A 15416-nucleotide genomic window follows, 5' to 3' on the forward strand; every position below is an offset into this window, starting at 1 on the left:
AATCAACGTCAATTGCTCCAGTCGAGTCTTAACCCACTCGCTGTCCTCGATTTCTGCTTCGACAATGATTCGAAGTGAAGGAATCTCTACCTCTGCCGGTATTACGGCCTCGGTCCCATAAACCAAAAGATAAGGAGTTGCTCCTACTGATGTGCGTACCGTAGTGCGGTACCCCAATAATGCAAAAGGTAACTGCTCATGCCACTGTCGGGAATTTTGTATCGTTTTCCTCAAAATCTTCTTGATGTTTTTATTTGCAGCTTCCACAGCACCATTGGCTTTTGGCCGATAAGGAGTGGAATTCCTGTGTGTTATCTTGAATTGCTTGCACACATCTCCCATCAAGTGACTGTTCAAGTTTGCTGCATTATCTGTAATGATAGTCGCAGGAATACCGAAGCGACAGATAAGATTTGAGTGTACAAAATCCACCACAGCTTTCTTGGTGACCGACTTGAGAGTGACAGCCTCTACCCATTTCGTAAAGTAGTCTATGGCCACTAGTATAAACCTGTGTCCGTTCGAGGCCTTTGGTTCAATTTGTCCAATGACGTCCATGCCCCAGGCGACGAATGGCCATGGTGCGGACATGGGATGCAGTTCCGTGGGAGGTGCATGAATCAAATCACCGTGCACCTGACACCGATGACATTTCCGAACGAAACTAAAGCAATCCTTTTCCATGGTCATCCAGTAATAACCTGCTCGAAGGATTTTCTTTGCCAAGACATACCCGTTCATGTGAGGTCCGCACACACCTGCGTGTACTTCGTGCATGATCTTGCTTGCCTCCTCGATATCGACGCATCGTAAGAGATTGAGGTCCGGGGTCCTTTTATATAACAATTCACCGCTTAGGAAGAAACCACTTGCATGTCGCCTAATGGTCCTCTTCTGATCTCCAGTAGCATGCTCTGGGTATTCTTGCGTCTTCAGGAACCTCTTGATGTCATGGTACCAAGGCTGCGTATTTGATCCCGCCTCGATTACACTGCAGTAACCGTGTCTTTCCTTGATTTGGATTTCCAAAGGATCGACGTGGGCGTCGCCCGGGTAGGGTAGCATAGAAGCCAGAGTAGCAAGTGCATCTGCCAGTTCATTGTGACACCTCGGAATATACCTGAATTCTATTGAGGTAAAACGCTTGCTGAGGTCCTCCACATGTTGTCGGTATGGGATAAGTTTGACATCCCGAGTTTCCCACTCGCCTTGAACTTGCCGGATGATCAGGTCAGAATCTCCCATAATCAGTAAGTCTTTGACATCCTGATCGATTGCCATATGTATGCCCATAATGCAGGCTTCATATTCAGCTGTATTATTTGTGCAGAAGAAACGAAGTCTAGCTGTGGCGGGATAATGCTGACCGGCAGGTGAGATCAAAATTGCCCCAATCCCTATACCCTTGGCGTTCACGGCTCCGTCAAAAAACATCTTCCAAACATGTGCTTCCTCCGAGATCACTTCTACGGTGTTTACCTCTTCATCTGGAAAGTATGTATCCAATGGCTGGTATTCCTCATCAATCGGATTTTCGGCCAAATGATCTGCTAACGCCTGGGCTTTCATCGCCGTGCGGGTGACATAAACTATGTCGAATTCCGTAAGCAAGATTTGCCATTTAGCCAGTCTCCCAGTAGGCATTGGTTTCTGAAATATATACTTCAAAGGATCCAACCTGCTTATGAGGAATGTAGTGTGGGCTTGGAGATAATGTCTCAGCTTTTGTGCAACCCATGTGAGAGCGCAGCATGTCCTTTCCAGCAGAGTGTATTTGGCCTCGTAGCCGGTGAATTTCTTGCTCAAGTAGTAGATTGCTTGCTCCTTCTTTCCGGTTACGTCGTGTTGCCCGAGGACGCAGCCGAAAGAGTTCTCCAAGACTGTCAGATACAAGAAAAGTGGCCTTCCTGGTTCTGGAGGTACCAAGACTGGGGGATTCGAAAGGTATTCTTTGACTTTATCAAAGGCTTCTTGACATTCAGTTGTCCATTTGATCGCCGCATCTTTCCTTAACAGCTTGAATATGGGTTCACACGTGCTTGTCAGCTGGGCAATAAACCGACTGATGTAGTTCAACCTGCCCAACAGACTCATCACGTCTTTCTTTGTTCTTGGAGGAGGCAAATCTCTGATGGATTTTATCTTAGTTGGATCTAGCTCGATACCTCTCCTGCTTACGATGAAACCCAAAAGTTTGCCCGACGGAACTCCGAAAGCGCATTTGGCTGGATTTAGCTTCAAGTCATACTTCCTTAGCCTCTCGAAGAATTTCCTCAAGTCTTGGATGTGATTATCCTGCGTCCTGGATTTGACTATCACATCGTCCACGTACACCTCTATTTCCTGGTGCATCATGTCATGGAAAATGGCAGTCATGGCCCTCATGTAAGTAGCCCCAGCATTCTTTAGACCAAATGGCATGACCCGATAACAGTAGGTGCCCCAAGGCGTGGTGAAAGCGGTTTTCTCGGCGTCCTCTTCATCCATCAGCACCTGATGATATCCAGCGTAACAATCTACGAAGGACTGTATCTCGTGTTTGGCACAGTTATCAACGAGGATGTGGATGTTAGGCAGCGGGAAATTATCTTTAGGACTTGCTCTGTTCATATCTCGGTAATCTACACATACCCGAGTTTTCCCGTCCTTTTTCGGTACTGGAACCACATTCGCCAGCCATGTTGTGTATTGGACTACCCGGATCACTCCTGTTTTCAGTTGCTTGGTGATCTCCTCCTTAATATTGTCACTGATCTCAGTTTTGAACTTTCGTTGCTTTTGTTGAACTGGAGGACAATCAGGATGAATTGGCAATTTGTGAACCACTAGATCGACACCTAGTCCCGGCATGTCATCATATGACCAGACAAACACGTCTTTGAATTCAAGAAGAAGTTGAATTATCGCCTCTCGCGTTTTCTTGTCCGTGTGAATGCTTATCTTGGTCTCCCGGACTTCTTCCGGGGTTCCTAAGTTTACCGGTTCAGTGTCATTCAGATTTGGCTTAGGTTTATTCTCGAAATATTCCAACTCTCGGTTTATCTCCCTAAAAGCCTCTTCCGCATCATATTCTGGTTCTGGGTTCATTAATTCGCAGTTAAATAGCTCATTGTGATCTGGGCGTGAAGTCCGCAAGCATGTCATATTTAAAGCCGCATTATTAGGACTGAAAAGGAAGATAAGAGGAAAAGTAATAAAATCAGAACAAAAGAAAGAATAGGAAAGCAATGATGATTTTTTTTTATTTTCTTTGGAAAATTGGAAGACAACAACGTTTACAACTAGGAATTCGGAACAACAATTGAAAAGAAGAAAACGTTCAAGTTATGTCCCGGAGATAACTTGTGATACAGGAAAGGTGGCAGGACAGGTCTACCCGGACTTCCGTCTAGTTGGGAATGGCGTGATCTCCCAGTTTTGGAGCTTGGCGTTTGGCCCCATGTACATCATCTCAGCAGTGCTCGTGCCTTCGCCTGGTTGAACCATGTGGACCTCGTAGAGCATTTCCCTCATTGCCCCACATATTTCCTCGATTTCCTCAACTGTGAAGACCTCATCTTCTTCTTCTTCAGTGTACCTTGGCCTGACAAAAGTCGCATGTAAATCCGGCAGTGGTTGAGGCAACTTCCAGCCCTCATTTCTCCTTTTCTTTGCCCATTTTTCGTCTGCTGGAGTAGGTTTGAAACCTAGTCCAAAAGGTTTCTTGATGACTGGTAAAGTAATGGGTTCCGTCATTCCCTGAAGGGTTCGTCCAAGTCCCTTCCCTGGTCTAAATCCGTGTCGGATCATCTCTTTAGCCACCATAACCGAAGCGTTAGACAAGAAAGGCTGGGGGCAAGGTACTCCCTCTTCGTGCTGCTCTGCCAATACCACCTCGAAAGCTTGATAGACCGTATGCTCGCTCCCTTCTCTCGGTTCAAGATACGCGATGGATGGGTCCCGATAAATGGCATGTTCGTCTTCCCCATGGACCACGATCTCTTGGTCTTCATACTCGAACTTCACCATCTGGTGAAGAGTGGAAGGCACGGCTCCTGCCGCATGGATCCAAGGCCTGCCAAGGAGGAAATTGTAGGATGTGTCCATGTCGATCACTTGGAAAGTGACTCGAAATTCGACTGGTCCTATGACCAGCAGCAGGTCTATTTCTCCCATGGTGTCTCTCTTGATGCCGTCGAAAGCTCTTAAGCAGACGTTGTTGGGTCGGATTCTTCCGGTCTCAATTTCCATTCTTTGCAGCGTGGAGAGCGGGCAAATGTCAACACCTGATCCCCCATCCAGCATTACCTGCTTGACATAGTAGTCCTCGCATTTGACTGTTAAATGCAATTCCTTGTTGTGTGCTTCTCCTTCTGGGGGTAGATCGTTCTTGCTGAAGGAGATTTGGTTGATAGCGAAGAATCTTTCTGTCATCCGCTCTAATTGCTCAACCGAGGTTTCAACTGGCACATATGCCTCATTCAGGGTCTTCAGCAAGATCTTTTGATGCTCGGCCAACCTTATCAATAATGATAGCATGGACACCTGCTCAGGGTGCTTGCGCAGCTGATCTATCACCTCGTAATCCGGCATCTTCATTTGTTGGAAGAACACTTCCGCCTCTTCAACACTCACAGGCTTTTTTGGAGGAAAGCGCCTTTGTGTGGCGTTGTTTAGTTCTTGGGTATTTGAGTACCCTCCAATGAAAGTATTTTCTGGAAGTTCTCCCATGACCTCTTTTCCTTTGTACATCACTAAGGTCTTTTGATAATTCCACGGCACTGTGGTCGGGTTGGTCATTGGCTTTTGTGGCACGCGTTCGATAACCACTGGCTCATTCAGCCGAGGTGGTTGAATCGTCCCCCGGACCACATAGGCCCCTTTTGGCATGTACATAGGTTTTGTCTTTTTGATCCCGGATTTCTGCGTCTTCTCAGCTTGACCTCACGGTACGTAAAGAACTCCGCCCTTTGCTGGTACCACTTTCTTTTCCACCTTCTTTTCAGACTTGCTCTCTGCGACCATGGCCTCCTCCCCCTTTTCTGATTTTTGGTCTATTTCAGGCCTCTTCCCCGTGTCGACAATGGCAATTATGGCTTTCAAAGCAGGGTTGAACTCTTTGTCTTCACAAATCATGCCGATCAGCGGCCCATTATTGTGAGCGGGCAATGGATTATTTGTTACATTCGGGATATCCTCGTCCCTTAGCACTATTTTCCCCTGCTCTATCAAATTTTCGACCACTCTTTTCAATGACCAGCAGTCGTTTGTATCATGTCCCTCGGCCCCTGAATGATAGGCGCATCTGACTCCGGCTTTGTAAGAAGGAGATGTCGGGTTTTGCCTTGTTTGAGGGATGGGTTGCAAGAAACCCAACTGGACCAACTTTGGGAACAAAGTTGAGTATGGCTCACCGATGGGCGTGAAAGTCCGCCGTCGAGGTGGCTCTTGGGGGCGGTAGTTATTCTGCGGGGGTTGTGGGTTATAGTGGTTGCGGTAAGGAGGCTGATTTCTGGGAGGTGGAGCTGGGCCTCGGTTGGCTTGTTGTGGTGGATGGTTATAAGGTTGGGCATTCATGACCATATAAGGTTGATGAGCATATGCCGAATTTGAATGGGGGTAATAGTGTTGTGGGGCTCTTTCCGGAAAATGGGGCCTGGGATGACGATACTCCCTTGCTTCAGAGGCTGCCATAGTCGTTTCTTCTTTCTTCTTCCCCCTTGTTGTTCCTCCAGACCCGCTTTGGACGGCCTGGGAGGTTGCCCTTATGGCTGCTTGACTCAAAATCCTTCCCGTTTTCAACCCATTTTCCACCATCTCTCCAATCTTGATCGCTTCCGCGAATGGCTTACCCATGGCCGACATCATGTTCTGGAAATAGTCAGACTCTTGAGCCTGGAGAAAGGTAGTGACCATTTCCACTTCATCCATGGGAGGCTTCACTCTCGACGCCTGTTCACGCCACTTAATAGCATACTCTCTAAAGCTTTCCGAAGGCTTCTTCTTCAAATTCGACAGAGAGTTTCGGTCTGGCGCAATGTCGATGTTATACTGGAATTGTTTTACAAAATCTCTGGCGAGATCATCCCATATATGCCATCGGGACATTTCCTGATCCATATACCATTCCGAAGCTATCCCTACTAAACTTTCCCCAAAGTATGCCATTAGCAGTTCTTCTTTTCCGCCGGCTCCCCGCAATTGGTTGCAGTATTTCTTAAGATGTGCAATGGGGTCACCGTGCCCATCGTATTTCTCAAACTTGGGGGTCTTGAAACCCGTTGGCAGGTGTACGTGAGGAAACATGCATAGGTCGGCGTAAGAGACGCTCTTTTGCCCGCTCAATCCTTGCATATTCTTCAGACTTTGCTCAAGGCTTCTCATCCTTTTGGCCATCTCATTTTGTTCTACAACTCTGGGGTTCTGATCCTGCCCTGGTACAAGCTCGCACTGAGGCGGTAGAGGATTGGTACTGGTAGCGAACCTAGTTGGTTCCATTGAGAATGACGGTGCTTGGAATGTAAAAGAGGATGAGTCAAGGCTTGGCTTGTACGTGGCAGGCTGTGCCGTAGCTGGGCAAGGCGATGCAGTAAAGATGTTCATGCTTGCATCATTGGCCGACATTCGGGGATGAGGCTCAGAAGGTGATCCTGCAGAGAAGGCGGAGGTGGCTGGGTACCCAAATGGGGTAGCAGGGTAATTTATGGGGACATTAGAAGTCCCACTTGACCTGGAGAATAATTCAGGGAATCCGGGGACGACACTTGGCGGCTCTTTCCCATTGTTCCAGTCATCCAGCATTTCCAACATGCGGAGCCGTAGGATCCTATTTTCCTCCGCAGTTGCGGATTCAGGTGTGAGGACGGCTGAGATTGAGCTCTCCTCAGAGACGGGGACTGTTTGCAATGGAATTTCCGAAGACATTTCCACACTTCCTTTTGACCTGGTGAAGTAAGTGTGAGTACTGCTTCTGGTCCTAACAACAGGTAGTTGAACACCTCTCCTTGACCTCGTGAAGTATGAGTGCGAGGCCAGACTTTCACCAAACCAACCGTCTTTTCAAAAACCCTGGGAAAAATACTCAATGACAAACGCACGGTTAATTTTGCAGCAAATAATAGATAGTTAATCTCACGTTGGGCATGATGCACCTATACAGTTAAGTGGATTACTATATGTTTGCTACGAGAGCATGCGTCATTCCGGCATTTTTTCTCTTATTAGTTTTTCCCCTTTTTTTTCTTTTCTTTTCTTTTTCTCTTTTGTTTTCCTTTTATTTTATTTATTATATATATATATATATATTATTATTATTTTTTTTTTGTAGTAAAAGAGATGCGACCGGATCCGATGAGGATTGCCTACGTATCACGATGCCTACGTGAATCAGATCATTACATAGTTCGAAAAACACAAATGGACGTAAAAGAAACAACCTCTTTATTGTTGAAACATTCTATTACAAGCTACATTTTGCAAAAGAAAGAGCAAACTTGGAAAATGAACCTAGACTCAAAATAGACTGAAAATCACCTTGATGAAAAAAAAACAGGCAGAAGATGCTAAAATACAGATTTGACCTATGAATGCATTATGGTTTTAAAAATTGGTTTCCGCGGGGCATCGTTCGGCCTCGCCGCGGTCCTAGGCGTGAGATCCCTCTCAAGTTGCTCCAGCTCGTGCATAGTCTGCTTGACATAACCCATTACTGCCGAGAGGACGGTAGCGCTGGACATGTTCTCACATCGTAGACATCGTCTGGTGATGGCATGGGCAATGGCCTTGATCCTATCTCTGGTTTGCTTCTTCTCTATGAGTAGGTGCCTTATCTGATCACTGCTCGTCTTGAATACCTGTGAGTCCTGTATGTGCTGATCCCTCAGCTGCCGCACTTCTTCCTTTATTTGGGCCAACAAGTCGTAACAGTATCTACTCTCCATTTGGAAATCCCTGGCCTGCTTAACTGCTTTAAACTCAAGTGTAGCCATCTCCCTCTTTATTTTGGAAACAGCCTTCTCGTGGTCACGTTTCAATTGGTTCAAACATCGGCGATGCTTATCTACTCTTGTTTCCCACCGTGCCTTGAACTCTGTCATGACCTTTTCGGATTCTTCTAACCTGTCTCGCCATTCCGTGATCTCTATTTTCAAACCCTTTATCAACCGCTGGTCTGATTGACTTCTGGGTTGCTCATCAAGAGACAATCTCAATTTTTGGACTTGGGCCTTAAGTTCTTCATTCTCTTGGATCAACCTATTCTTTTCGCTTCGATCCGCCGCGATTTGTACGCTGTTATCGAATTTCAAACTATCTATTTGTAGCTTCAAATCGCCAATCTCTGCTCGATAACCCTTCTCTTTTGCTAACCAGTTCCATTGCCCTTGGGATGATTCTACGAAATCTTTGAGATGCGGCCTCTTAGCCGGTCTTTCGTAAGACAGGCTACCTCTAAACCAAGCGTGATATCCTGGGGCGACTTCCCCTTTTGCCGTATCGATCACACAAGTGTTTGCTGTCAGATGTTGGCATTCACTCCAGATTTGGCGAACTTCTTCTTCAGGGAAATGACCGTGCGGACTGATTTCAATCACTTGGGTACTCAAATCTTCATCTTTCGGTACCACTTGGTACCTCCCAAGTTGCCTCAAAACCCGATACGGTGCATAGGGTTGGATACTTTTCAGTCCCATCAACAGAAAGTGAGGCCGGGTTGCCGGCATGTATATGATTTCCTCGATAGGTGACCATCCGAGCGTCCATTGGATTTGGCTGGCAGTGAGAGTTCGGAGAAATGAGGTCCATGATGTGACTCCCTCAGGTAAATTGAGCCCTTTGATTCTCGTGTAGAATTCTCCAATACAAGTTTTCTCTGGCGAACCATAACCCAAAAGTGAGGAGCGATGACATAAATGATCGGTCATCCATACTTGCAACAGTAGGTTACATCCTTCGAAGAAGTCACCCCTGGCTCGACAAACAGTGAGAGCCCGGAAAATGTCAGCCATAATCATAGGCGCCAGAGTACTTTTATCTTGGGTAAGCAAAGTACTGACAACCCCAGTTATTCTTAGATCGATGTTGCCGTCCTTCCTCGGGAACACTATAAGACCTAAGAAAGCCGTCATGAAAGCCAATTGCATGTGTTCGTCCCATTTTTGCCGGTTGCCTTTACTACATAGTTTGAAATCCGGCTTATTGAACCCGCCCTCATGACCGTATCTAGCATACATGAGATGGAGACTGCAGAAGCCTTTGGCAAGATCTGGATGGTGAAATGTTCGGGGTATTTTCAGAAAATCCAAAAATCGGTGTACCGTGACGGCCCTAGGTGCAATCAAGTACTTGAACCTTAACGGAGCTTCATCACCCCCAATGTATCCCGCTATTTCCTCCAGCGTCGGGGTGAGTTCGAAGTCTGAAAAATGGAATACATTGTGCGCCGAGTCCCAGTAAGTGACCAATGATCTGATAATATCACCCCGAGGCTGAATGTCTAGTAAATCCGGGAGATTTTTCAGATATTTCCTCACTTTGCCTTGCCCTTCTTTGCCTAAGTCGTTCCACCATAATCGCAACTCAAAAGGGATCTTGGTCATTATTGAAAACGATTCATTTTGTATCGTGCTCATCCTGCACATTTATTTAAGGCGATAAACTTTATTAGACTCAAAAATTAAAATTATCTAGATTTTTTTGAAAACGGGAGGTTGGACCCGCCGAGGGTTGCCTACGTATCTCACCCCGTGCGAGAATCAAACCGGCGTAGTTCGGTCATATCGCGAATAGAGAAAATCAAATAAACCTAGTAATCAAGAATAAGCATTTTTATTATTTTTGGAGAAAGATAAATACTAAAAAAAAATATTTTTTTTTTGTTTTTTTTTTTGCAATATTTGGACTATCAGTCCGAATTTATAAAAAGGGTACTACAAAAGAAACAACACATTTTTTTTTGAATTATGAGTTTTCCATTTTTATTTTTTTTATTTTTTTTTTTTGGAATAAATACCCTCTTTTTCCTTAGAAGAAAAGAAACAATTTTTATATGTGTTTTTTTTAATAAATCAAACTAAAAGGCAACTTTTGGTTTTATTCCCCTTTTTTTTTAGAAAAATTCCGACGAGGTTTCGACACTACTTGGACATTGGTTTTATTTTTCCAAAATAAGTAATTATCTCCCTACGCTGCTATTTTTCTTTTTTTTTAGAAACCGATCAACATGCGGAACCGAAGCAAATAAATGTGCAAAACAAATAGGATGCAGCAGGGTGGTCTTTTCATTTCTGGTTGCTTGTCCTAGACGGACCCAACCCCTGTGTTGAGCCCTCTAAGCCAAATGCAACATGATGCAAATAAGCGTTCCTACTAGGGATCCGGCATGAAGTCGAGTTATACTAGGTTTAAACCTTGGTATTTGTTCTAGACTGTGTACCCGAGCGGACAACTCCAGTCAAGGAGGGGCAACTTACCGGGAACCAAAAGGCCGTCCGGCTTTGTAACTTGTCCGACCTCTTTCTTATTTCAGGTATTGACACTAACAGAATAGGGAGTCTCGACCAGCGAGCTTCTCCCCGGAGGTAAGAAGAGAAGGGTTTCGGCACAGTTTATATACAGTTCAGATAATATCAAAGCGGTAAAAGACAACATTTAGCACGTTATGCAAAAACATGTAATAAAGATCAGATAATAAAGCCAAATATAACAATTATTCTAAGCTCGAATTCTTGAACCCTGAACCAGAGGTTCTGGGTTAATCATTTCCCCAGCGGAGTCGCCAGAGCTGTCACACCTCCTTTTTGCGCGCCCGCCTCCGAAGGGTTAATGCGCGAGGGGAGTTTTTCCAATTTAAGTGACAATATTCGAAATGGGATTATTTATTTAATTCAGAGTCGCCACTTGGGAAAGGTTTGGCTTTTGGTGTCCCAAGTCACCGGTTTATCTTGAATCCCAAATCGAGGAGATTTTCGACTTTTCCAAATGAAGTCTGCGAACCAGAAATTCTAAGTAAGGAATTCTGTTGACCCGAGGGAAGGTGTTAGGCACCCTCGAATCCCGTGGTTCTAGCACGGTCGCTTAAATTGTTATAATGGCTAAATATCTGATTTAAATACATGTTGTGACTTATGTGCTTTTATTAAGTTTTAACCGCTTTTATTATTATCATTTATTTTTATAGAATTGCAACGTCGTGAAAATGTATCTCGAACCACGTCACAATCAATGCACCCGTAGTTGTTAACACATTTCGACTCCGTTGAGATTTGAATTTGGGTCACATAAATGCGCACCCGAATTTAAGAATGTAATTTGATTAAGTCGCGCCCTAAAGAATCTAACGCGTTATTGTCTTCGGGGAGGGCAGTGGAATTCACTAAACAGCCCGTCCCAAATTCTAAGTATTTATTATGACCAATTATTGAGGGCCCCGCAATTTGCCTTTTTATTCGGCGAGGCTCGTCTCATTATTTTAGAAGGGTACCCTACAATGACTACATTTTTACTACATTTATCTTTAAAGAGAAGGATGATGCCGAATTTTGCTGGTTTGGACAAATACGGACTGAATCCTTATTATGTTTGCCGAACCTAAACTTGTTTGATTACCTGATTGATTGTTCATGAGGTGAGGGTTACCGCATGCTTTGTCTTCAACAAGTGAATATGCTTATTAATTCGCTAAGTGAGATTGCAAACAAACTAACAACATATATTGAGTTATGTTTAACGACCTCCAAGTTCTATTCTTAACACTCTAACCTATTTGAAATTGATAAAAGAAATCGGCTGTCTTATTAGGAAAATTACTACTAATTGAACTCAAAAATGATTATTAGTTTTTCTCAACAATCATCACATCATTTCGAAATAAAGAATCTATACCGAAACCCAGTATCGAACCTGCATTGGAACGAATAAACTGACAGGAGAACTGGCATTCATAGCCAGACTCTTAATGTGACTGTATGGGAGTTTGTTTGGGATACATTTATCCCGGACCCAGTACCACAGTTTTGTAAATTCAGTGGTCTAGGCAAAATACATACAAGTGCTTACCATGACTCTATGTTATACAGTCATACTAAATCAAACAAGTGTTATACTGAACTGAATGTATACTAAATCAAAACATGCTATCTATGTTATACTGTCATTACTGTTGAGCCATGCTATCTAACAGTTCATCTTAAACAGAATGTATGCTAGTTTATACAGAATATTTGCAGTTCGCAGTAAAAATGCAGGCCCAACCAACATTCGAACTATCTTTTTACACCAATGCTATAACATAAACTGGTGTTCATTTCTTTATTTCTGCTTCAACTTCAAACTTTCAACAATACAAGGTTCAAAGGTTGTGTACCTGGGAATATTTGCAATTGAAGAAAAGGGCAATCAGTAGAGTAACAATGAACAAATGCAGCAGCAGTAACAGCACCAACAGTAGCAGCAGGGCAGTATGGCAACAGCAACAAGAAACAGTAGAGTAGCAACCACAACTCTCAAAATAATTGGAGTGAGATCAACCCCAACTAAACTAAACTTTCGAGTAGAACAAACAATAAACAAGCAGACTCAGTTTTGTGAGAACTCAGTATTGCACAGAATAGGTCCGAATTTAGTGAAGTCAGAAACAAAAGGAAAGGAAGCAATTTCTGGTTTTGTTTGTCTGAGTTATCAGACAAAGATTCTTTTCCAGTTTCTGGATTCAAAAATTTGAACTTCAAGATATTCCCTCTTAGTATCTCTCCCTATCTCTGTGTGCTCTATCTGTGTGTCTCTAATCAGTGTGTATTCCAACTCTCTTTTTCAAAGAATTCCTCACAGTCTATCTATTTTTCTCTTTTTCCACCTTCAAAGTCAGTCCTTTTTTTGTATCCCCTTCTGTCTCCTCACCTCTCCCTCTTATAGGCCTCAAAACTATCCCTTTTAAACAGCCTGTTCAGACTATTACCATACCCCTCCCATGTGCCTTTAAACTTTTTCAGTTCCACTTTAGTTAATTAGGTATAAAAACCCCATCATTCCCTGGCAGATTTAACTTTTCCATTTTATTTAACTAAAAGCAAGTATGGGCAGTAGGATATGTTGACAGCATATGCTGTCAAACCATTTTAAAATTAAACAAGGACCTTTATGCAGGCCACAGGTTGTGCACAAAGCACATGAGGTGCACCAATGCACATGAGGTGCACCAATGCAAATGCTGTGCAAGAGTGCACATGCCCTCCAATTCAGCATTTAAACCAAACATCCCTTTTACATTACTGATTCAAATCAACAGCTATAAGTAAACAAAATTGGTTCTTAATTGATTCAACAAATGTTCAACAGAAGCAAATCGATTTACTATGCTCAGACAGTTGAAACTAATTGACGACTCATGTCGACTCGACTATATTAGCATTAACATACACAATCGTAGCCAAAAATCAGACATTCAGAAGTATGGGACACATGACTCGACTTATACTGATTAAAACAGAATTGTACTTCGAGGAATCAGTTAGTCAGTACAAATTTGGAATACAACCAATACGCATGCCGTATCAGAATAGGAGGAGAGGGATCCAGACAAACACAGAGGTTCAAACAAAGTGGACAAACAAAAGTTGATAAAATTAAAACAAATATGAACAGTCTTTTAAAACAAATCATACGGACTAAAAACAAATAAAGGAAAAGAAAGCAGACTTACCTTAAAACTTGAAAAGTTTAACAGTTTGAACTTGGATTTGGACAAACTTTCTTAAGGCTGAATGGACTTTAATCGAAGTGTTTCTCAGATGAGAAACACTTTGATTGAAGTCCATTAGACCTTAATCTCTTCGGTTGAACCGGTATGAACCAGTGACGAAGGACACAAAACCTTCAAACTTAGATCTGGGATTCAGGCTTCCCTGATCAGATTCGGACCAAACCAAGTATGGTTTGGTCACGAGGGGGTCTGGGGAGTATCTGGTGTGAAGCTGGGGTTGAACCGTGTAGATCGAGTTTCGACTCGAGTCTTCAAATGAAGATTCGAGAAGGTGGGGAGGGATTCGAACTACAGGGTTAATGGATTCATGCTCAGGATGGCAAGGGGGTTCTAGGGTGTTAAGGGGAAGGTCACCGGCGTCCATGCCGCCGGTTTTCATGGTGGAGGATACAGGGGCGGCTCTAGGGTTTGATGGGGATGAGGTTGAAGACGGGAGCTGGGGTATCTGATGGGGGGGCAGGGTAAGGTTATAGGCTTATATATGGAATAGGCGGCTGATCTCAGCCATCGGATTAACTGGAATCAATGGCTTGGATCTAAAGGCCTCGGGGAAACGATGTCGTTTCAACTAAAGGGGGTTTGGGTTGGTCCGGGTGGAAACGGGTCGGGTTCTGTTCGTGGGTATAGGAAATGTGATCTTGGCCGTTGATCAATCTGAGATCAACGGCCCAGATCAAACTGTATCCATACGACGTCGTTGGACTCTCTCTGGGCATCATCTGGACTGGACCGGGCAGGCCTGGGTCTTGGGCTGTTTGTTTGGGCCAATTTTGTTAAAATTGGCCCAAATCCGGAAGAATAAAGGGACCCCTTTTTTTTATTTTATTTTTTTTTTATTTTATTTATTTCCTTTTTTATTTTAAAACAAAACTAAGCCAAAAATCAAATTAAAATTAAATACACACTCAATACAATTATTTGCACACTAAAATATTTCAAACAAGTAAAGTTAAACAAAATAAAATCACGGACGAAGATGCCTACTCATGATTTTCTATTTAACGACCGGATTACGGTTTGAATTATGCATGACACATATATTTTTTTGAATTTTATTTTTAATAAAGTAAATAAATAAAAATGGGCCGAAGTCACAAATAAATCAACAAGGTGCCGCACAGAAATTCAAAATTGTACAGCAGGGCCAATTATTATCTTTTATTTCTTTTGGAGCGATTGTCGTGCGAAAAACAAAAATCACGTGCTCACACATGTAGTCCTAAAGTCCTGAAGTTAAGGACATGAGCAGAAGGGTATTTTCGTCCGAGCAGTTAAAGTTTATTAAACTAGTGGCTAAAGACTAAAGACATTTAAAATGATGGCTTTAAAATAAAGACATGAGCGGTTAGTGGCTATCTGTGCAGATCACCCTATTTTGTGTGGCTATAAATTATTACATAAAGGTAAATTGTTTCCAAATAAGAAAAAATGTCATTTTTTTATACAGACTAAAAAAGAAAATAGGTTCACGTAAATTAAAACGGAGGGAGTATATAGGAAATAATTAGGATATTCTTTTTTTCATGGTCATATTTATGTGCCTTGTAAACGATAATTTTGTCCAAGATGTGGGGTCCTTTTTTATTTATTTTAAAAGTAGAATGATGATAGTACTTCCTAGGAGTATGTAATTCGTAATGATAATATTAGAGTCGCTGAATTACAGTATTCTATATATGTG

Source organism: Nicotiana sylvestris, chromosome 3, assembly GCF_000393655.2.
Source record: "Nicotiana sylvestris chromosome 3, ASM39365v2, whole genome shotgun sequence".
NCBI lineage: Eukaryota > Viridiplantae > Streptophyta > Magnoliopsida > Solanales > Solanaceae > Nicotiana > Nicotiana sylvestris.